This window comes from Artibeus jamaicensis, unplaced genomic scaffold (genome assembly GCF_021234435.1).
Source record: "Artibeus jamaicensis isolate MK-2021 breed Jamaican fruit bat unplaced genomic scaffold, CSHL_Jam_final scaffold_537, whole genome shotgun sequence".
Lineage (NCBI taxonomy): Eukaryota > Metazoa > Chordata > Mammalia > Chiroptera > Phyllostomidae > Artibeus > Artibeus jamaicensis.
In genome coordinates, this window is record NW_026522047.1 from 44,037,595 (window position 1) to 44,059,342 (window position 21,748).

At 42.9% G+C, this 21,748-nt stretch overlaps 2 pseudogenes; both read right to left on the reverse strand.

Annotated features, from left to right (window-relative positions):
* Positions 1-2,997: 2,997 nt before the first annotated feature.
* Positions 2,998-3,800, reverse strand: LOC119056030 (U1 small nuclear ribonucleoprotein A-like; annotated as a pseudogene).
* Positions 3,801-15,191: 11,391 nt separating this feature from the next.
* Positions 15,192-16,408, reverse strand: LOC119045718 (olfactory receptor 7D4-like; annotated as a pseudogene).
* Positions 16,409-21,748: the final 5,340 nt, after the last annotated feature.

Below are 21,748 nucleotides of genomic sequence, written 5' to 3' on the forward strand. Positions count from 1 at the left end.
TAAAAAAGCCAACATAGCTTGGATTTTTTCTTTCTTACCCCTATACAAATGGAACCATACAGTATATGTTCTTTTGTTTCTGCCTGTCTTTTTTTTTTTTTTCTTTATTAGAAAGAAAGGGAGAGAAACATCAATGTGTGGTTCCTTCTCATATATGTGCCCTGCACTGGGGACCTGGCTCACAGCCCAGGAATTTGCCCTGACTGGGAATTAAACCTGAGACATTTGGGTTCACAGTTTGACACTCAGTCCACCGAGCCACACCAGCCAGAGTTGTGTATGTGTGTGTGTGTGTGTGTGTGTGTGTGTGTGTGTGTGTTTGTCTTAATTTTCCCTAATATTTTTGTGAAATGGAGGCATATTGATTTGAATATCTCTGACTAGCACATTTCATTGTGTTATATTGTTTTGAACATTCCACAATTTGTTTAAGCAGTTTGTGATGATGGACAGGTATTAGACATTTCAACTTAGGTCTATTATGAATAATGTTACTATGAGCATATTTTAATATTTCTGATAGTGTACAAATGTATGTATTTCTTTTGGGTGTGTGCTCTTTACTGAAATTCATGGGTCACATGGGATGCATATGTTCATTTTTCCAAAGTGGTTATGCAAATTTGCTTTCCAAGAAGCCTTTTTATTTAGTTGGATAAGATACTGAAGTTGCCTGCCTTTTTCTTATTGATTTATGTATTTCAGATACCCCTTCCAGAGCCCTGTGATTAGATATGTTTTGCAAATACTTTTCTTCTACCCTGTAGCTTGTCTCTTCAGTGTTTTAATTGCTATTTTTTTTGATGACATGAGTTCTTAATTTTAATGTCATTTAATCTTTACAGACAGTGCCCTTCTGTTCCTGAGTAAAAATACTTGCCCACCTTGAAGGCAGGAAGATATTCTACATTTTCTTCTACAAGTTCTATTGTTTTAATATATACGTTTACATTTATAATCCACATAGAATTGATTTTTTTGTGTGTGTATTTTGTGAGGTAGGATTGAGGTTTTTTTTTTGTTTGTTTGTTTTTTTCAAATTATTCCAGATCATTTATTTAAAAAGTACATGTTTATCCTAGGGATTTGAGCTATCACCTTTGTCATATACTGAGCTTTATATGTCTTTGGCCTCATTCTGAACTTTATTCTTTTGTCATGAAGTTTAAATTGTAAGAGGCTTTATAATAATTTTTAATGTCTGTATGGACTGGTTTCCCCTCATGATTTTTCTTTTTAAATATTTCCCTAGGTGTTCTACTTTTTTATATTTGTACTTTCCTATTACCTTGTCCAACTCTTAAAATTAGCTTGTTAGTATTTTTATTGTCATTGCCATGAATTCATAAGTTCATGATGGAAGAACTACATCTCGATAATGTTAAGTTGTCTTATCCAAGAACGGGATGTCTTTCCATTTGTTTGTCTACTTTGGTTTTTGTCAGGAATATTCAAAAATTTTTGTTACACAATTTTTCTCATAACAAGTTTTTGTTGTTTTCCCGAAGTATTTAATCTATTATTGTAATGAAACTTTTCATTACCATTATGACTTTTTTCATAGTTTCTGTGTAAGAAAGCTACTAACTTTGTATCTTAATTTTATAACTTGTTATTTCACTGAATTCTTTTACTTTTTAAGTTTTATTACTGCTTTTCTGGGTTTTTCCAGGCATACTATTGTTATCATCTGGAAATTGAGATAGCTTTACTTGTTTACCGATTTTTAAGCCTGTAATTATTTTTGCTTGTCTAATTGCATTAGCTAGTACCTCTAGAACAATAATAAATAGTAGCAGTGATAAATAGTGGGCATTCTGGCCTTGTCCTAGGTTTAAGACCCCCTATTGTTCTTCTGTTAATTAAGACAATGTTTTTTAGAATGAAGGGAAATGTTTATTTTATCATATTGTGAAGGTATTTTATATTGAAAGTTTTTACCATGAATGGGGTTTGAATTTTGTCAGTTTTTCTGAGCATCTATGAAAATCATGATTCTTTTTCTTTTGATGTATTAATATAATATATGACTTAAGAGATTAGCCAAAGAACATATATGCATATATGCATAGCCATGAACAGAACAATGCGATGAAGGCTATGGTGGGGGTAGGGGCTGGATGGAGGGGGGCAAAAGGGGAATGAAATGTGGGGCATCTGTAATAGCATCAACAATAAAAAAAAGTCTTGCATTTTGAATGAATTTCACTTGGTCATGGTGTATTATTAATGCGATTTTAGAATCTGCTAGTATTTTGTCTAGAATTTTGCATGGTATGCATGAGTGATAATTGGTCTGTAGTTTTCTTTATGCTTTATTTATCTGACTTAGGTACTATTATACTTGCTTCATAAGAGGAATTAAGATTTCTTAATTACCTTTTCAGTGCTCTGGAATAATTTATACAGCATTAGTAGTCTGGTTTTGGAAGATTTGGTAGAACTTCTTGTGAAACTGGGTCAAGTGGTGTTCTAATGGGATATTTCTTTAGGAACTTTAATTTCTTTTATGGACGTTGTTATGTGTTAAGCTTTCTAACTTGAATGGCATTGGTGTTGGTAATCTGTTTTCCTGGGAAATTGTCCAGTTCATCTAGTATAAAGGTCAGCAAAATCATCTCATGATTTTAAAAATGGTTTTTGATTCACTGCTCAACACCTTTTTTTTTATATTTGCTTTTTCTTTTCCTAAATCAAATGAAATAGTGATTTGTTGTTTTGTTTTTTTAATGAAATTTTGAGTAGTTAGATCTGTTGTTTTCTGTTTTCCTCATTATTTTTTTCCAAACATAAACAAACCTCAAAACCAAACTTAAATTCCAGCCTAACAGTGCCGGGTGCAGTAGCTGTGGACAGACTAGGTACAGTGCTGTGAGACCACTCACAAGTGGCTCCAGGAAGTGGCGCCCCTTCCCCAGGGAATTTACCTTCAGGGGCCTAAGCCAAGGGGAAACAGGGAGTCCTGCAATGGAATGGGGGCAGGCAGAGGGAAAGGCACTACTTCTTGGCAAAGGAGATCTTCATGGGGTTGTTCTAGGTAATTTTGAAGCCCTGTGGCAAGTCCCCAGGAGCCCCTGCGTGCACCTCATTGTCAAACTCCATGAAAGCCATGTCATGCCATCCTGGGACCAGCCATACCTTGAAGCCAGGGAACTGATTGAAAAGCATGGACAGCATGAGCTTGTTGGTCTCCTGGCAGATTGGGGAGGAACAAGATGGGATTCAGTGGGTTTTCTGAAAGAGGCTGGTCGGCAGCATCTGGCCTGGCATAAGCTGCTGTGGGGACATGGACCCTGGTGGGTTCTGCTGGGGTTTGAGCCCTGGAGATAGGATCATGCCAAAGGGTGGCGTGTAGGGAGGCTGGCCCAACATGTGGTGCATGATGCAGGGAGACTGAGTCATTGGCAGCATGCCTGGCACAGGCCCTACTAGGAGGGCAACTGTCCCACCCTGCACAACCTTCTTAGCAGCCAGGGTCTCTTGGTTTTCCTCTTCTGTTTACCATCCTGCTTCACGAAGGTACCCTTCATCTTGGCAGTGATATCCAAGTTGGTCTTCGTATACTGGGTGTGCATGGGCTTGTCATAGAAGGAGAAACTCTGCATGGAGCACAGGGCTTTGGTGGCGCTGCTGACCTTGAAGGTGACAAAGGCCTGGCCCTCATCTTAGCTCTATGACACCAGGATATACAGGATCTGGCCAAACTGGGAGAAGATGGCATATAGGGACTTCTTCAGCTCATCCTTTTTGAGGTTGTTGATGTAAATAGCGTGATTGGTGTGGGTCTGGGGACCTGCCATGGAGGGAAGTACCCATGGTGGGGTGACAGAGGCACAGTCTGGCAAGTGCCTCCTGTCATGTTTCTGAGTGCCGAGCACCTTCCCCATTAATTTCTGCTGTTATCTCCATTTTTCTTTATGCTTTCTTTTGTTTTATTTATTTTTCTTAACTAATAATTCCTTAGTCATTAATTTTATTGACAAGTGTTTTGTGCAATGAATTTTCCTCTCATCACTGATTTAAAATGCATTCTGTAGATTCTAATATATATATCTTGAAAATTGGTATTTCATTAAGAATCTAATTGAAGTTTGTATTTCTCCTTTTATGCAGGAGTTATTAAGTATTTAAATTTCCAGGTAGCCTTTTTTGTTTTTGTTAGGTGTATTATATGTTGATTTTTCTGCAAATTAAATATAACATGCCTTGGTGTAGATTTTCTTTGGTAGTGATCCTGCTTGATGATATCTTAGCTTCCTGAATCTGTGGTTTGATGTCTGTCATTCATTCACTTTGGAAAATTCTCATCCATTATTACTTCAGATATTCTGGTTCTTTCTGTCATTCTTTTCCTAGTACTTCCATTACATGTTACACCTTTTGTAGTTGTCCCACAGATCTCAGATATTGTTTTTTTCCTCTCCTTGCATTTTCTTTTTTGACCTCTAGCATTTCCTTTGGATTTCTTTGAGTTTCTCTCCTTACATTACCCTTTTGTTTTTGTATGTTCGCTTTTTCCATTAGAATCCCTAACATATTGATCACAGTTATTGTAAATTCTCGACCTGATTATCCCCAAATCTCTGTTATATCTCAGTCTGTTTCTGATGCTTGCTTTCTCATTTTAGATGTTTTTTTCTTGCCTTTTAACATGTCTTGCAATTTTTTTGGTTGAAAGCTTGACATAATATGTTGGAAAAAAAGGAACAGCAGTAGATAGATAGGCCTTTAGTGGTTTATTTTTATTTTTTCCTAGCTAGAAGTTAGTCTGTTACTGGTTGCTGTAGCTATTAGGTCAGAGGCTAAAGGTTTCTCTAGTGTCCTTGTTTTTGTCCCCCCTGTTTTCTTTGGGTCCCTCTACAGACTCCTTGTATAAGGGCTAAAACTAGCAGTTCTTTTAACTCTATTCCCACTGTACAGAAGGCCTAGAAAATTATTCTCACCCTTTAGTGTAAGCAATGGAGTTTCTTTATGTCTAGCCCACTGCTACTTTTCTAAATTCAGAATAAAAGCTGATTGTTTTTTCAAACCTACCCAAATGCTCCTTGGGAATCTAAATAAATAAATATATCTGCTTCCAAAGACAAGTTCTAGGCTCACACCCTCAAGAATTGCTCTGACTTAATATTTATCATTATTTAAAAAAAAAACTACTTTCTCTACCTCACACAAGAAGATGGTAGATTTAAATACTTTCTAGGTAGGTTAATGACAGTCTTCCACACACCACAGTGTGTGGTTCAGACAGCCCTGCCTTTCCTGCCTGCACCAAAGGGTGAGTCATTGGGCTGATGGTACGTGATGGGAGGGGCGTATGGCCACAGGGCTTCTGCCTTCCTGACACCTCCGCCCTTCCTTTGCATTTGGAATGCTTCTGTGCAGGTGTTTGGGTGAGTGGTAGGAGCACTTTCACATCTTTGAAAGAGGTGCTGAGTCTTCCACAGGCCTTGGTCCATAGTTTTCCCAGGTTCATTAGTGAAGGAATAGCATTCATTGCTTGGCTCTTGCCTAATGTGGAAAAGATAAGTGTATATGCCCTAGAGGCCAGGCCTACGGGGAGGAGAGCACGCCTCTCAGCACTGAGTCAAAGTTGGTATTTCTTAATTAGGAGCCTTGCGATCCAGTGCAATTATGCCCTCTGTGCCCAGTCCCTCCGTCACATTAATTAGCACAGAAGGAAACTGAATTCCCATCTCCACCTAAGTGTTCCAGAGCTGTCGCATGTTATTGCACTTCCTTGCCAGTTCTTGGCACAGATATATCTTACACAATCTCTCTGGAGGGAACTTCTAATTATACTCTTACCTAGTCTTGTCTCACTATGGCTTTCAATTATTGGGGCCTCTCAGCAGTAAGCAGCTCTGTCTTGTATAATGCCGATTCACTCAGGATTTTTTACTCTCTAGAGAACCAGTGACTGTCAGCTAAGTGCCTTGCATGAAATTAGGCTTTGGGAAGAAAGACAGTAAGAAATGGTACTGTCCTTAAAGGAGTAAAGGTCAAGGAAGAGAAACAGTTAATTCATTCAGGAAGTCTCCAGGATAGGATGTTGAACTTGGAGCTGTCTAGGAAAGCCATATGGAAGAGGTGTTACAAGTTAGGTGTAGAAGGCTTATGTGTGGTGTTGAATGAGCATGCCAGTCCTGTGTGTAAGGCACAGACAAAATGCATCACATTCTCTGACATGTAAAAGGACAGTCGTAGAGGTAGGAGGTAAAGCTGGAGGGATAAATGAGACAGGTTATATAACACAGAGACATACATTAATACTTTACATAACAGTCTCAATTTAAATGTTAATTGGGGCTCCAAGCTGGCTGAAGAAGTTCATAGCCTTTGTCAAGCCCAGATGGGAGATACAGCTCCGAGCTGCAGGAGCAGGCATCTGAGGATCCAGTCTCAGGGATGCCGACCCCAGGCTTCCAGGTGCCACCCTCATAGGACTGAGGAAGAAACCGGACCGACCTGATCCAGGCCTTTCCCCAGAGCTTCCAGAGGGAAGGCAGGAAGGAGGGCCAGGAGGTGCCCTGTCCAGAGGTTTGAACTGAATGGGTGGGGAGATCAGGATCTTCAGAACTGGGCAGATTGGTAATCATGGAGAGAGATTGGGCTGAAATGCCTAAGAAGAGAGCTATGTCTTCCCAGGATTCTTCCTTTTCCCAAGAGACGAGCACAGAAAAGGGAGAAGTGGCAGCTCTGTGCCTCACAGCCAACTCCCAGGCATCCATGACATTCAAGGATATGGCCATGGACCCCACCCCAGAGGAGTGGGCTGGATCCTGCACAAGGGGACGTGATGTTGGAGAACTATAGGAACTTGGTCTCTCTGTGGTTTCCAGTTTCTAAGCCTGAGAACGAGTTTGGAGAACGGAGAGGAATCATTGATGCTTGAGGAAAAAAAGTACCCCAAAGCAGCTATTCAGGAAGAATAATTGTCACCTGTCTCTGCCTGAGGAAATTACACGTATGTCATCTAATGGGTAGGACCCTGGATGCGCACCACTGGTCCACGTGTCTCACCGAAGACTCCTGAGGTCTTTATATGTAGGCCTGCAGAGGTCCCTGCATCCACATTAGCAGCTGCTCAGCTTTCTTCATCCATGTGGACCAGGATTCGTGGGTCTCATCCTCTGTCAGTGAACATTAGCACTCTTTCTAGTTCCTAGCAGTTTCATCAGTGCTCTGATGAGGAACCTCGAAAATATACCTTTGAAAAATTGTGCAAGACTTGCTGTGGGGGGACCTTTTGAATGAACAATGAACGAAGGCATGCACCTGTGGAACTGGGACGGGTCCTGCACACTGTTCTTCCATGGGAGGAAGGGCCTTTCCCCCTTCTCTGCAGGGGATCACTGGGGCCTCTGCTATCTCACTGTGTCCCCAGGGCTGGTAGCCACCAGAACAGAATCCTGCCAGTCCGAGGGTGACAACACAGTGTGTTTCCAGTGTTGACAGTGGGTGTGTCCCCATCTGGGAGGTTGGGCGTCTGACATGTAGAGACGTGTGCACTGCCTCTCACTGGAAGTGCATGTGCTTGCCTCTGTCCCTTTAAAAAACACAGACTTGTGAGAGTTTGCCGCACTGCAGGCATGTGACGCCTCCCTCTGGCCTTGTGTCGTGAGGAATGCTGTCCACCTTGTGGTTTGTCCTCCCAGATTTCTGTATCTTTTCATTTTGTCTGGGCACAGGATGAATCAGCCATTGTCCCACTTGCTTCTGACCCCCACCTCACACTTAGCACAGCGGTCTCTACCCCAAGATTATGCACAAACTTACCAAAAGGGCTTCTTTTTCTCTATATCGTCTCTAGTGCCTCTGGGATTTTCCTCTTAAATAACAAAAGTATGTGAGCAAACAGAAGACACCTATTGTAAGATTCCACATAAGGAAATGTCCAGAATAAGTTAACAAAAGAGGGAGAGAGCTCATCAGGGATTGCCAGGGGCGGGAGGAGTTGGGAGTGAGCACTTTTGGTGCATGATTTCCTTTCTGGGATGGAACATCCAGCAGCTGGTCAGTGGGGATGCTTGCGCAGTGTTGTGAATGCCCATATGCTCAGAGATAGCCCAATTTACAATATGAACAATATTTAATACTTAATCATGCCGTGGAGAGAGGGGAAGTATAACAATATAAAAGGAAAAGGGGGAGTAGGAGGGCTGGTTCAATAACACACCGCTCTAGAATTGGCCCTGGTACATTTTGTAGGACAGCTCCTTGTGGTGGGAACTAGGGCAGGCAGGGCGGGGCCTCAGATCAGCAGATGTTGCACAGCCTGACCTGGGCACCAGTGCTGGAGCTATAGCAGCTGCCGCAGGTGGCATAACCACTGGAGATGGGCACCCCTCCTGGTCTGACCCTGCATCCAGCTCTTCCAGATGTAGGACAAGTGCTGAAGCAAAAGCAGGCTTTGCCTCCTGAGCTCCTACTGGAGTTGCAAGAACAATCACCCATGGGCCTGGATTTCCATGTCCCCCCACAGATAAAATACAGCCACAGCCTTCCAGAGAAGCCACAGCCCAGGACCCACTGCAGATCGTCTTCCCCATGGACAGACCAGCAGATGGTGGTGTGGGACTGGGCTTTGCCCCTGGGCAGCCTCTGTGGGGGCTTCCTGTGTGTCTGGCACCACCCTGCCCCATATGCTTGATTATATCGCCAACTCACACCCCTCTCTTCCACCTCTCACCCTTGGTCTCCACATCATTTGGCCACTTGCAGTAACATGGCCACTATGCTCCAAGATGGATTCTGAAGTTTTGAGCTGCCTGTGGAGCCTGGATGGCTTCAGGTGAAGAGCCCATTTTGGCCTCCATGGGTACCAGACCCCCAGGAACCTATGTGGCTATTGTCACAACAGGCCTTCTCTGGCCCACACTGGTGTGACACACCTGCCCCTCAGTGGTGGCGACAGGACCAGGGTCTTTGTCAAACACCTGTTGCTCCTCCAGGACCTGGGCTGAGCTCTATAATACAGTGACTGACAGCCAGTCCCAAGGCCTAAAGCCCTGCTGGACCCTGGTTGCTGTTGCTTCTGCCCACTGTACCCTTCTGCTCCAGGATCAGGTCCAGCCCTGTGTCTACACACACCTCTGCCCAGGGGAAATGAGATTCACCTCCTGGGCTTGGGATGAACCTCAGGCAGGTGCCACCACCCATACTCCATGTCCACCCAGGCAGCCTTGACTTGGGGTAGAATGTGACTGGCCCACTAGGCTTCACACCTTCCTCCGTTCCTGCTGAGGGAAGGCCCTGTTCATGTGAATCCCCTTATACACACGCACAGGTAGGTGACATAGGGCCGCTCAGGTGGGATCAGAGTGTTGGCCTGGCCCAAACAAAACCACCCTGGACTTCCCCGTGTGTTACCTCTGGGTTCCACCTGAAAAGGACCACAGGCATCTAGGTTGAGTCTGGACCCAGGGGGTGTGTGTGGCCACGACAAAATACACTTTCACGGCTCCTTCTTTTGAGGCCTTGGCCTCAGGATATAGTCAGACAACAAGAAATCATCTGCTGGCTGAAATACCTCTACCTAAGTGCTCTGGGAGAGAGGCAGTTTCAGAATGTGGCTGCCTGGTTACCAGGGTTCCAAGTTCTGTGGGGCTCTGTTGTCTGGAAGTGAGGTTGCTGCCTGGGTCCCCTACCCTGAGCATCTCCTCCGATAAGAGCAGTGACCCTGTCTGGAGAACCCTCCCCTGCTTCCAACCCTGCTGGAGGGGCTGACCCTGGAGCGTGTCTCAGGGCCACACGTAGGGCCACTTGTTGAACCTGTGCTTTCTGTCCCACTAGAATTTTTCTTCCACCAGTATGACTTTTCTAAGTTTTTGTTTCCTTCATCTTCTTTACAGTGTGATTCATGTCATAAATAAAATTCACAGTTTATTGACACAGACAGTGTCTGCGGCATTATGGATGAGACATGAAACAAATTCACATGGACTACTGAGTCCTGTGGAGGAAAAGGGACAACACAGCTACTCCCTCAAGGGGGAGCGCCTCGGAGTAGCCTAGCCACTCTCTCAAGGGGAGAGTACCCTGACCCTTGCCTAGACAGGCTTTTACTGGGGTTAATTTTCACAGGAATATAGGTAAAGCTCATCAGTCATTGTCAGGCAGTAAGGATCTAACAATAGATAGCATAAGAAGAACTATGAGGGCCTATTCTGAGTCAGAGTCTGTTAGCTAAAGGGTTACAAAACTTTGGGAAACAAACTCATTTCCTGTCCAGACCTTTATCATTTAATTGAGAGCATTATTAGAAAGGCAGGTTTCACAGGATTTTATATATTCTTTCTTAGGCCTGATCACCTGGGGAGCCTGCCCTTTCCAGCACAGGGCTGCACTGCCCTCTGGCATTGTGTCAGGCTTAAGTCAGGTAGTGGACGTAAGGCTGCCAAGAGATTAGGAGACTTCTCACAGACAGAATGAGAACTCAGACTTTGTCAAAGCTGAGGGGCAAGGGTCCTTTACCCCCTTCCTCCCCCCCCAAGTCCTTCCCTAGGGCCCCCATGCCTGTCTTATGTCCTTCCTCCCTTGGGTAATCTTACCCATTATTGGCTAACTGATCAAGTATTGGGGGCCAGTTATGGAAAAGGGAGCAGAAGTGGCACCCCTGCCAGGAAGATAAGCTTTGTCTCCTTAGTGGCTTATGGTCTGAAGGTCGTTCACTCAGCCTTAGCCATGGGGAGTTTCAGCTCCTGGAACCAGGCAGGGTGGTTCCCAACAGTTTACATTTAAAAAATAAATGTGAATTGAAGTTGATGGAAATCCTTTGACATGTGATGAGCTATGCAGCTGAGAAGGTTAACCTGTGCCCCACACTAGATTATAATAAAGGGGTCCCGTTTATATTTACCCAAAACACAGTGGTTTGATGCAACCAGGGTTTATTTAGTTTACAATTCTGTTGGTTGACAGTTTGAGCTGTGCTTAGCTGGGATTACTCATGTGTATGCCACTGGCTGCAAATTTGGTGTGGGGGTTACTTGCTCCTCACTCAGGTCACATCCAACAGCTGTCCAGGGGGGCCTGGATACATATCGTGGGAAGGTTCAGAAGAGCACAGGCTCTACTGTGTGAGTGTTTGTCCAGTACCTGCTTGTGTCAGGTGTGCCTTGCAGCAGACTGCCCAGTCCAACTCATGAGTAAGCCCAGAGTGGGCAGGTACTCACTCACCCAGAAGGGGTGTGGGCACAAGCAAGCAAAGGAACAGCAACTGTTTTTGCAGTTGCCACAGGGTCAGTGTTTGTATCGCAAGTGTCCAGTGGAGAGGGAATAACTTTATATAGATGAAATTGCCATGCAATAAAGTGCACTCTTAAAATACACAGTTTGATTAGCTTTGACCCCTGTGTACACTTGTGAAGCCATCACCACAATCAAGTTGGTGAACCTCTAAAGTTCCCTCATATTCTTTTGGAATCCCAATCATTCCCCAGGCAGTGAACCAGCAAGGGTCTCGTCCTCTGGAGCTCTGGGCCACTAAAATTTGTTCATCTGGTTATTTGGCAAATGGCACTGGTGCTTCTGTTGCAGACCTGAGGCTTCCTCCATGCAAGGATATTCCTGACCAGAGACTGGTAGCTTAGTTCCAGACTGTTCTGGGCCTCGGGGAAAGCAGGGTCTTCCTCCCACTTCATTTTCTCTGCATTTTCCTTTCCTTGGTTCTGCTGAGTCATGATAGACCAGTGGTTCCCATCCAGGAGTGATCGTGCCCCTTAGGGACATTGGCAATGTCTGGACACGTTTTAGCGTGTGAATGACTGAGGCGAGAGGGTAAGGGAAGCTGTGGCCTGTAGTGTAAAAGGCACAGATGCTGCTACATTTCCTACAATACACAGGACAACCCCATCATAAAGAATTATCTGGCCTCAAATGATAACAATACCCAGGTTAAAAAAAAATCATAGAGTAATTAATTTTCTGTACCGGGGCAAATTGAAAGATGGAGAATGAATCAGACAATGCTCTAAGCTTGTTAGTGTGGTCTTACTCTCTTGCCTTCATCTGATCTGCCCAGGTCACCAGGGCCAGGTGCTGTGTAGAATGGTCGGTAGTAAGACCGTGTTGCACTGAATAAAGTAATTTGTTTTTCCCAGAAGCAATCAGCTTGTACCTACCTCACCCTCAGATATCTGCTAGAGAATGAGGCTAGGCAGAGCTTTTTGGGTTCCAGCATCCTGATCTGCCTCTTTCTGGCACAAGGTGGGGGCACAAATAATTAAATGCTGTGTTCATAATATTATGCCCACTATGTTTTGTATATTAGACACTTAACACTAATTTTCTGTTTTTACCCCAACAACTATTTACACATAAAGATTTGGAGGCTGCTTAGAGATAGTAAGCTAATAAATGGTAAAGGGAGGATTCAAATATTAGAATCTTCCTAGTCTGAATCCAGTGATCACCAAGAGGGTTCCACAGTCATCCAGACAACCCAAGACAGATTTTTTAATTAAGTTTTTAAAAATATATATTTTATTAATTATACCATTACAGTTGTTCTATTCCCCTCTTCCTTCCCCTCCATCCTGCACACCCCTCCCCCACCATTCCCCCCCTTTAGTTTATGACCACGTGTCTCAAGTTCTTTAGGTTCTATATTTCCCATACTATTCTTGCCCTCCCCCCTATCTATTTTCTACCTACCATCTATGCTACTTATTTTCTGTACCTTCTCCCCCCTTCTCCTTCTCCCACTCCCCTGTTGCTAACCCTCCATGTGATCTCCATTTCTATGGTTCTGCTCCTGATCTAGCTGTCCTCTTAGTTTGCTTTTGTTTTAGGTGTGGTTGTTAATAACTGTGAGTTTGCTGTCCTTTCACTGTTCATCTTCTTTATCTTCTTTTTCTTAGGTAAGTCCCTTTAACATTTCATATAATAAGGGCTTGGTGATGATGAACTTCTTGAATTTGATCTTATCTGAGAAACACTTTATCTGTCCTTCCATTCTAAATGAAAGTTTTGCTGGGTAGAGCAATCTTGGTTGTAGGTCTTTGGATTTCATGACTTGGAATACCTCTTTCCAGCCCTTTCTTGCCTATAGGGTCTCTTTTGAGAAATCAGCTGACAGTCTGATGGGAACTCCTTTGTAGGTGACTGTCCCCTTATCTCTTGCTGCTTCTAGGATTCTCTTCTTCATTTTAATCTTGACTAATATAATGATGATGTGCCTTGGTGTGTTCCTTATTGGGACCAACTTCTTGGGGACTCTCTGAGCTTTCTGGATTTCCTGGAAGTCTATTTCCTTTGCCAGATTGGGGAAATTCTCCTTTATTCTTTGTTCAAATAAGTTTTCCACTGGCAGCTGTTCCTTTTCCCCTTCTGGTACCCCTATAATTCAGATGTTGGAGTGTTTAAAGATGTCCTGGAGGTTCCTAAGTCTCTTCTCGTTTTTTTGAATTTTTGTTTCTTCATATTTTCCTGTTTGGCCATTATTTTCTTCCTTCTGGTCCACTCCCTTGATTTGAGTCCCAGTTTCCTTTTCATCACTATTGGTTTCCTGTGCAATTCCCTTCATTTAAATTAGTTTAGCCTTCATATGTTCCTCTAATTTGTGACTATAATCAACCAGTTCTGTAAGCATCCTGATCACCAGTGTTTTGAACTGTGCATCTGAAAGTTTTGCTATTTCTTCATCGCTTAGATTTATGGGCTCTGGGGCTTTGAGATCTTCTTGAGCCATTTTTGGTCTGTTCGTGCCCTTTGAGTATGAGGAGTGGAGCCTTAGGTGTTTAACAGGGCAGGGCCACCCAGGTTGCTGGGTTTTGATGCTGTATGTGGGGGCAGGGTCAGAGCAGGGAAATGGCGGCCCCCTCTGCTGCCTCTCGCCGCTGGGGCCTGCTCGGTCCCATCATCTCACCGCCCACTCTCTGGTTGTTCTATCTGCGCATGAATGCGGGACCACAGTCAACCCACCACCCTGTACCCTCGCTGGGTCCACTGGTCGCTCACTGGGTTGCTCACTGAGTCACTCACTGGGTCTGCCCGTTGCAACCCCATGCCTGGGATCCGCACACTTGAGTCCATCTGACCGAGTTTTCCTATGCAACCCCGCTCTGCCAGCTGCTGGCTTCGCCCCTCTTACTGGTCAGGCTGAAGAATTTGTTGTTATCAGACTTCCGAAAAGTTCAATTTTCTGTGTTCTGGCTGTGTTTTCTGTTGCTAATATTTTGTTGTCTCTCAACTTGGTTGTGGGAGAAAGCACGGCGTATCCACCTATGCCTCCATCTTGGCGGAAGTTGTTTTTTAATTAAGTTTTTAATTTTTGCTCACAGTTTAAGAGATTCTCCCCAATGGGTCTGAACCAGTGTAAAGGATGCATTGTTTTCCCCATTCCCTGTTGCAGGGAGTCCTTGTCTGGAGTCCTTTCCAGGTTTAATTTTAGTCTCTGGGCCCAGGGAAGTTCTCTCCTGGACTCTACTGATAGTTTACAATCTCTGCATCTTTGTGTGGTCAACAGAGATTTTGGTAGCCCTCCTGGATCTTGTGGTGGCTAGCAATTATTGAGTCAGACACTGTTCTGGGCACCCTCATGTGTGACATTTAATCCCACCCCTGCCCCCCAGAACTGTTTAGAAAATGCATTGTCATTCTTATTATTATGGATGAGGGTATGGATGTGCAGAGAAGTAACTGCAGGTAAGATTAGTGAGTGATGAAAATATTTGAGCCCAGAGCCCTCTTAGCCATTGTGCTCTGCTGCCCCTCAAAATATGATAAGCATTGTGAAAACTGGAATGATTGTGGGGATGGTGGCCAGGGTGGGCTTCTGAAGAGCTGAGTTTGACTTGAAGCCTAACTTGTGAGAAGAAGCCAGGCATGTCAAGATTTGGTGAAACATGCACCAGGCAAGGAAGACAGAGAGTGGATTTCTTTGGACTCTTGTTTCAGATCTGCTAGTGAATAGGGATGAACAAAGTTCAGAATTTTCTCTTAAAGTACACACTACAAAGAAGCTTCTTATTAAAGTCTAAAGTATAAGTCAATGGCTGCCACCAAAGCAGGATACAGCAAGTAAAATTTTATATGGTCAGGGAGGTCAGTATGACAGCTAAGATAACAGTTCCAGACAGACCAGGAAAGACATGGTCCATAGTGATTTGTTCTAGCTAGAATATAACCTAGGGATAATGATGAGTCAATAATGTGTAAACATTTGTTGTCACTCTTTTCCTCTTCTCCCCCACTGCATTCCTTGACTTGCTTTCTCCTCTCTAGATGCTTGCAGGAGTCTGCATTTTTAAAATAGTTTATTTTTACAAGTTTAGCTATTGGTTAGTCATTCTTTTTCCTTGGTAGATGGTGGGTGTTTGGGTGTCCTCCTTCAAGTTTGTCACTGGTTCAGCAATGTCTTCTAGTATATCATGAATAGCAGTTCTTCTCTGTCTTTAGACTACATATTTAGGAACACTAGTTATCAGCACCTTGGATCTCTGTTGCCTTAACTTGCATGACCTCACCAAGAGTGAACTCCTCTGCTGAAAAGTCTCCTCAGAGCCTCTTTAATGTCCCTGTTCCTCAGGCTGTAGATGAATGGGTTCAGCATGGGGACGACCACTGTGTACATCACTGAAGCTATCGAACCCTTCCTGGAGGGATGGGCTGTTCCAGAAGTGAGGTAGACCTCGAGGCCAGCACCATAGAACAAGGAGACAACAGAGAGGTGAGACCCGCAGGTGGAAAAGAATTTATACTTACCTCCAGCAGATGAAATGCCCATTATAGAGGAGATAATTCTAGAATAAGAAAAGAGAATCCCAGCCAGGGGAATAACACCCAGCAGACCCGTTACAAAATACTTTAGGATGTTGTTGGCAAGGGTGTCAGAGCATGCAAGCTTGAGGATCTGAGCAAGTTCACAGAAGAAGTGGGGGATTTCTGTCTCTTTGCAAAAGGACACCCTCAGTACCATCAAACTTTGCAACAAAGAATATGTCAGGCAGATTAACCAAGAAAGCAGAAGCAGGAGACTACAAAGGCGAGGGTTCATGATGACTGTGTAGTGCAGGGGGTGACAGATTGCCACAAACCGGTCATAGGCCATCACGGTCAGTAGCAAATTATCTAGCCCAGCAAAAATCATAAAGAAATACATCTGGGTAAGGCAGCCTTCATATGTGATGTCTTGGCTCTGTTTCTGGATGTTCACCAGCATCTTCGGGATGGTGGTGGAGGTGAGACAGATGTCAGTGAAGGACAGGTTGAAGAGGAAGAAGTACATAGGTGTGTGGAGGTGGGAGTCAGATATGATGGCCAGGATGATGAGCAGATTTCCTGTAACACAGACTATGTACATCTAAAGGAACAACCCAAAGAGGAGGGCCTGTAGGTCCATATTTTCTGAAAGTCCCAGAAGGATAAATTTTGAAGTAGCTGTTTGATTCCCTGTTTCCATATACATTTATGGGAATTCTCTGGAAAGAGGCAAGAATTATATTAAAACTAACAAAGCAGGAATGTGCCATCCATTTCAAACTCATTCACTCATTAAGTTTTATGTTTTATCTAAGAGTTTCATTTTCTTTAGTTGATGAAAATCTGTTCTATAGTACCTTCTCTTCCATGCTTCCACCACTACTACCCGGAATACTTTCTCTTTAAAATGAATGTACCACACCACTCAGGGGTCTCCTTTGCATTATCCCTGACTCCCAGCTAGTACATGTCCTTGTACTTCTTCTGAAAGGACAATCAGCCTCCTCAGCAACTCCTTTCTGCCTGGTAGCTGTGGTCTCTTTGGGTCCCAGGGAAATGTACAGGATGGGGAGATTATTGGCAGTTGCTAAATTTAATGATTTTTTTCTAAAAGAGACTTTATTTAGCTTGCTTGTTTTATTGATTAGGTTCCACTAATAGGTGAGATCATATGCTATTTTTCTTTCACCACCTAGCTTATCTAACTTAGCATAATCCTCTCCAGTTTCATCCATGCTGTCATGAAGGGTACAATCAACAAAACAAACAAGCAAGCAAAATATAACCAGAAACATTGAAATAAAGAACAAGCAGACAGTAACCAGAGGGGAGAGTGGAGAGGGACTATGGAGGAATATAGGAGAAGGTCCATCAAATAATGTATATAAAGGACACATGAACAAAGCCAAAGGGGGTAAATTTTAGGGTAGGAGGCAGGGAGAGGTGGGGCATGGGAGACCATGGTGGGGTAAAAGTGGAGACAACTGTACTTGAACAACAATTAAAAAAAGAAAAGAAAAAGTAGGTAGAGAACTAGAGAAAAATATTACACATCCACAGATATAAAGAAAAAGTGTACATAATTTTTAAAAGTTTATTTAAAAAGTTATACAGGTAGTGGAAACTTCCCCAACCCCACTCTGTGGACGGGGGAACCTCGCCTGGGTGTGCAAACCCCAATAAAGCTCTATATTGCCTTAAAAAAAGTTATACAGGTAGTAATGGTGAGTAGTATGTGACATAGACTTAGGAAACAAGTTGCAGAAGTAAAAGAAAGGACCCTTGGAACATACATTCAGGAAGTGGTGGGAAAGAGAGAAAAAGAGCTAATGATGTGTTTTGTTTGCCCTGGTCCTTTACCAGTATCTAGAAATACATCATTTTCTGTGTCAAGTTTGGCTCAGAGAAGGTATTGGGAAATGATTTTACAGGTAATTCATTGGTGTCCCAATTTATCCCTGTGCCATTGTAATGACTGCGATGCACCTCCATGCCAAAGGCCAATCAGACTCCCTCACCTTGCATTCTCATTATGTCCTGAATGTTTGCATTGTAGTTCTTTAAGTTTCTTTAGATGGGAGAACTATGCCTTTTCTATTTCATTTGCATTTTCTATCCCAAGCATTTAGCACAGTACCTGGTATTGTTTTTTTTCTGTATGATGGCTCCAGTAGTGCTTAGTTGTCTTTAACTTCATTCAAAACAATTTTGTTAGATTGTATTGTAACAGCTATCATTGGTGTGCATTTTTAAAAACTTATCAAAATTGGTGAATTTTTGTGCAGCCATTTTAATATTGAAGATGGCATGAAATATGCAACATTTTTGGCATATTATGCTTTATTATTTCAAGAAAAGTAAAAATGCAACTGAAATGCAAAAAAAAGATTTGTGCAATGTACGGAGAAGGTGCTGTGAATGACTGAACATGTCAAAAGTGATTTGCAAAGTTTCATGATGGAGATTTCTCACTGGAAGATGCTCCCCAGTTGGGTAGACCAGTTGGAGTTGATAGACATCACATCAAGATGGTAATTGAGAATAAGCAATGTTCTACCATGCAGGAGATGGCCAAAATATTCAAAATATCCAAATCAATAAAATTATTGGTGAAAACAATTTTAAATGTGTCTTTTCTTTTATGGAAATAAATGAACAGACTTTTGGGCCAATCTAACACATAATAGGTGTTCTGTAAATATGTATTTAAAATACAATAAAAATTAAATTAAATTAATCAAGAAAAATAAATATGTTAAAAGAAAATTTTAGGGACTAGGAAATTCCCTATCAAAACCCTCTAACCAGAAATAAAGACACTGTTTATCATAAAGGCATTTTGATTGAACAGAGAGAGAATGAGAGCTTTCTACCTTTTTATTTCACTCCATTAAAAAAGGGGGTCTTTGTTTCTGTTCAAATATTAGGTTGCTGCCATAGGAGGGAATTTATTAACTCAGAGACAGCTGTCTTCAATTTTATTTTTATTTTTTATCCTCACCTAAGGACCTGCTCACTGGCTTTTGAGAGAGGGGAAGGGAGAGAGTAAGAGGGAAAAAAAAACATCAGTTGCCTCCCATATACACCCTAATTGGAGTTAAAGCCTACAGCCATGGTATGTGCCCTGTCTGGAATTGAACCTGCAGTCCTTCAGTTTACAGGATGGATGCTCCAACCAACTGAGCCACACTGGCCAGGACAGCTGTCTCTAATTTTATACACATGTAAGAAAAAGTCCCTTCTTTTGAGTTGAAACATGTCTCTTTATAAATTATGTGATCTTAGTTCCTCCCTCTGAGGGTCATTTCTCTTTACCATGGTCATCTTTAAATATTTTGTAGATATTTGGAAGACTCTGTATCCTCATCTTTCATTTATTCCACAGTTATTTGAGTGCCTACTGTATGCCAGGGTCTGAGCGAGGGCTTGGTATAGAAAGGAAAGAGGCAAGAGCTGTCTTCCTATAACTTTGAGTACTGTGGAAACATTGCTGCCTTTGACTCCTCTGCACTAATTATCCTAATTAAGATCCTTATGATACACTTGAGGAAAGGGATTAGAAATATTACCTTATCAGGAGATCCAATAAAGTTTGTAAAAGAAGGTTAGTGATGAGGGTAGGCAACTTTTAAAACCATGATAGACATAAATGCAGCTCCACAGTCAGACAGGGGAAGTGAGGAATGGGTGAGGATGGCTGTTGATACAATAGTTTTTCATAAAATAGGTGAATAAGTGAACATTCTTATTTAGGAAGACTGACTGTCTTTGGTATCAAAATGGCAAAATAAACCGCCACTGGACATGTTCTTCACTCACCAATGCCACTTTAATTCAGGTCCTGCTAACCTCTCACCTGTGCTCCAGATGGTCTGGCGCCCTTCTAGTCCATTCTGCGGGGGATGTCACCATAGTTCAAGTCAGCATTGTATGCATCTTAAAAATTACTCAGTGGCTTTATGTTCCTCCAGGAGAGAACCTAAACTCCGGAGCCCTTCACGACCTGGCCCCTGTCCTATTGAGCTGTCTTCATCTTCCACTCCACCGCCCTCATCCTGGCTTCTAATCCATCCTTTGCATTGAGAAGGAAATTCCCCAAAACTTTCCAGTGAGGCAAGAGGATGGCTATCACTCTGAAGTATTGTCTAGTTTCCTGCCTAATTCTCTCATTTTCTGGGGAATGTTCCTTTGTTTGGGACCTAGACACTGTGAAGTTCGTGTTCATAGGAGTTTAATAAATTGCAAGTGAGTCCTGGCTGGTGTGGCTCAGTGGATTGAGCACCAGCCTGTGAACCAAAGGGTCACCAGTTTGGTTCCCAATCAGGGCACATGCCTTGGTTGCAGGCCAGGTCCTCAGTAGGGGGCTCTCAAGAGGCAACCACACATTGATGTTTCTCTCCCTCTCTATCTCCCTCCCTTCACCTCACTCTAAAAAAATACATAAAATACTGAAAAAAATAAATTGCAAGCGATTCTGTCTAGCAGACATACAAATTATTTCTTTTCATCTAAGAAAGATTACCCCCAAAGGTTATTGTTATTGTCCTTGGGAATCTCTGTCTGATAGAAAAGATAATCCCAAAGGCTATGGTTTTCTTTTCTTATATTTTTGCATCCAACTTGGAAACTAATTCCATCATTCCTTTCCTGCCTATACAAATTTCTGTTCTTCAAATGTTCTGCAAACTAGCTTTACTTTGCTCACTCCTCACTAATAAGTAAGTCTTCGGCATACATTCTCTCTATATTTCTATGAGTCACATTTTCATCCATTGGAAAATAATGCTGTGATGTTAGATACTCAACATCTTATAATCCTGGGAACATTAAATACAGTTTCATAGCTTTAGACCTTTGCATTTACCAACCCCTCTCACACAGGGTCCTTCTCCTCTGTGTTCACCTGGAAGAGTCCTATCCTTCCTTCCACACTGTTCTGAAATATTTATTTACGCCCCCATGCAGCACTGACCACTCTCTCTTTGGACATTCTTTGTACCTTGCTAGACTGGACTACACATGGGGCAAGTCATCACACTACATGCCTGTGTTTGTTTCTAGAATTTTCATCCTCCCAGGAGAGCAACATGTTATGGTTACCTCTTCATGTGCAGCACCTAGCTCAGTGTTGGGCATAGGGAAGATGTTGTATAGATTCAAAAGTGTCCCATCCAAAAAAGTGGGGGAGTGAAAGTTCAAGTGAGTGGAGAGGGGGCTATGATGGGGAGGCCCAGAACTGAGAGGCAGTGAAGGACAGCAGACCTAAAGACAGAGGTAAGAGAACATCAGGTCTAGCAAGTCTGGAAAGAGCTCCATTCAGAGTCATGGACTTTACCTTGCTTGGCTTTGGTAGGCTTTTCCTCATTCTATATCCCTGCCGATGTGCCAGGAAAGCATGCAAGTATATCTTTTGTCCCCCTCTTACCTCTGTTGCAGCAGCTTCTGAGAATGCAGGTGCATCACAATGGAATTTCTGAAGATGTGGGATTTATAATCTTTACTTCTAATGGGGGATGAATAAGAGGAGCAAGGATGATATGGTAAGTGCAGGACCCAGGGGTAGACTGACACGTGGCATGGCCCAAGGGAAATTCCTACTGGCCTGGGACAGGTGAACCTGAAGTGAAGGAAACAGGAGGATTATTTGGTTCTGAATTTCCTTGCTTCTCATTAACTAAATTGCTCTTCTGACTCTTTCTGGAGAGCTCCTCCCTTGAGGATCAGTGGAGTGATCTCTTCTACCCACTGTGAGCCACACTGGAGCCACATATGGGACCCTAAATGCCAGGCTTTGAGTTCTGTGTGCCATGTAGCTTGTTTTATTTCATCTGCAAAATCCCCTTCAAAATCTATGTGCACATTTTATTATTATCTTATGGAAGATGAAAGGAGCATAACATTTTTAGGTCATCTGTACAAGTCATGAGGCAAAAAGAAGTGGAGCCCAGTTTAAATCAGGAAGTCTGAGTACTGACGCAGGGCAGCTGGCCAGTGTTCTCCTCTTGCCAACCCAACAGGGTATTTCAGTTCCCTGGACACTCCAGGA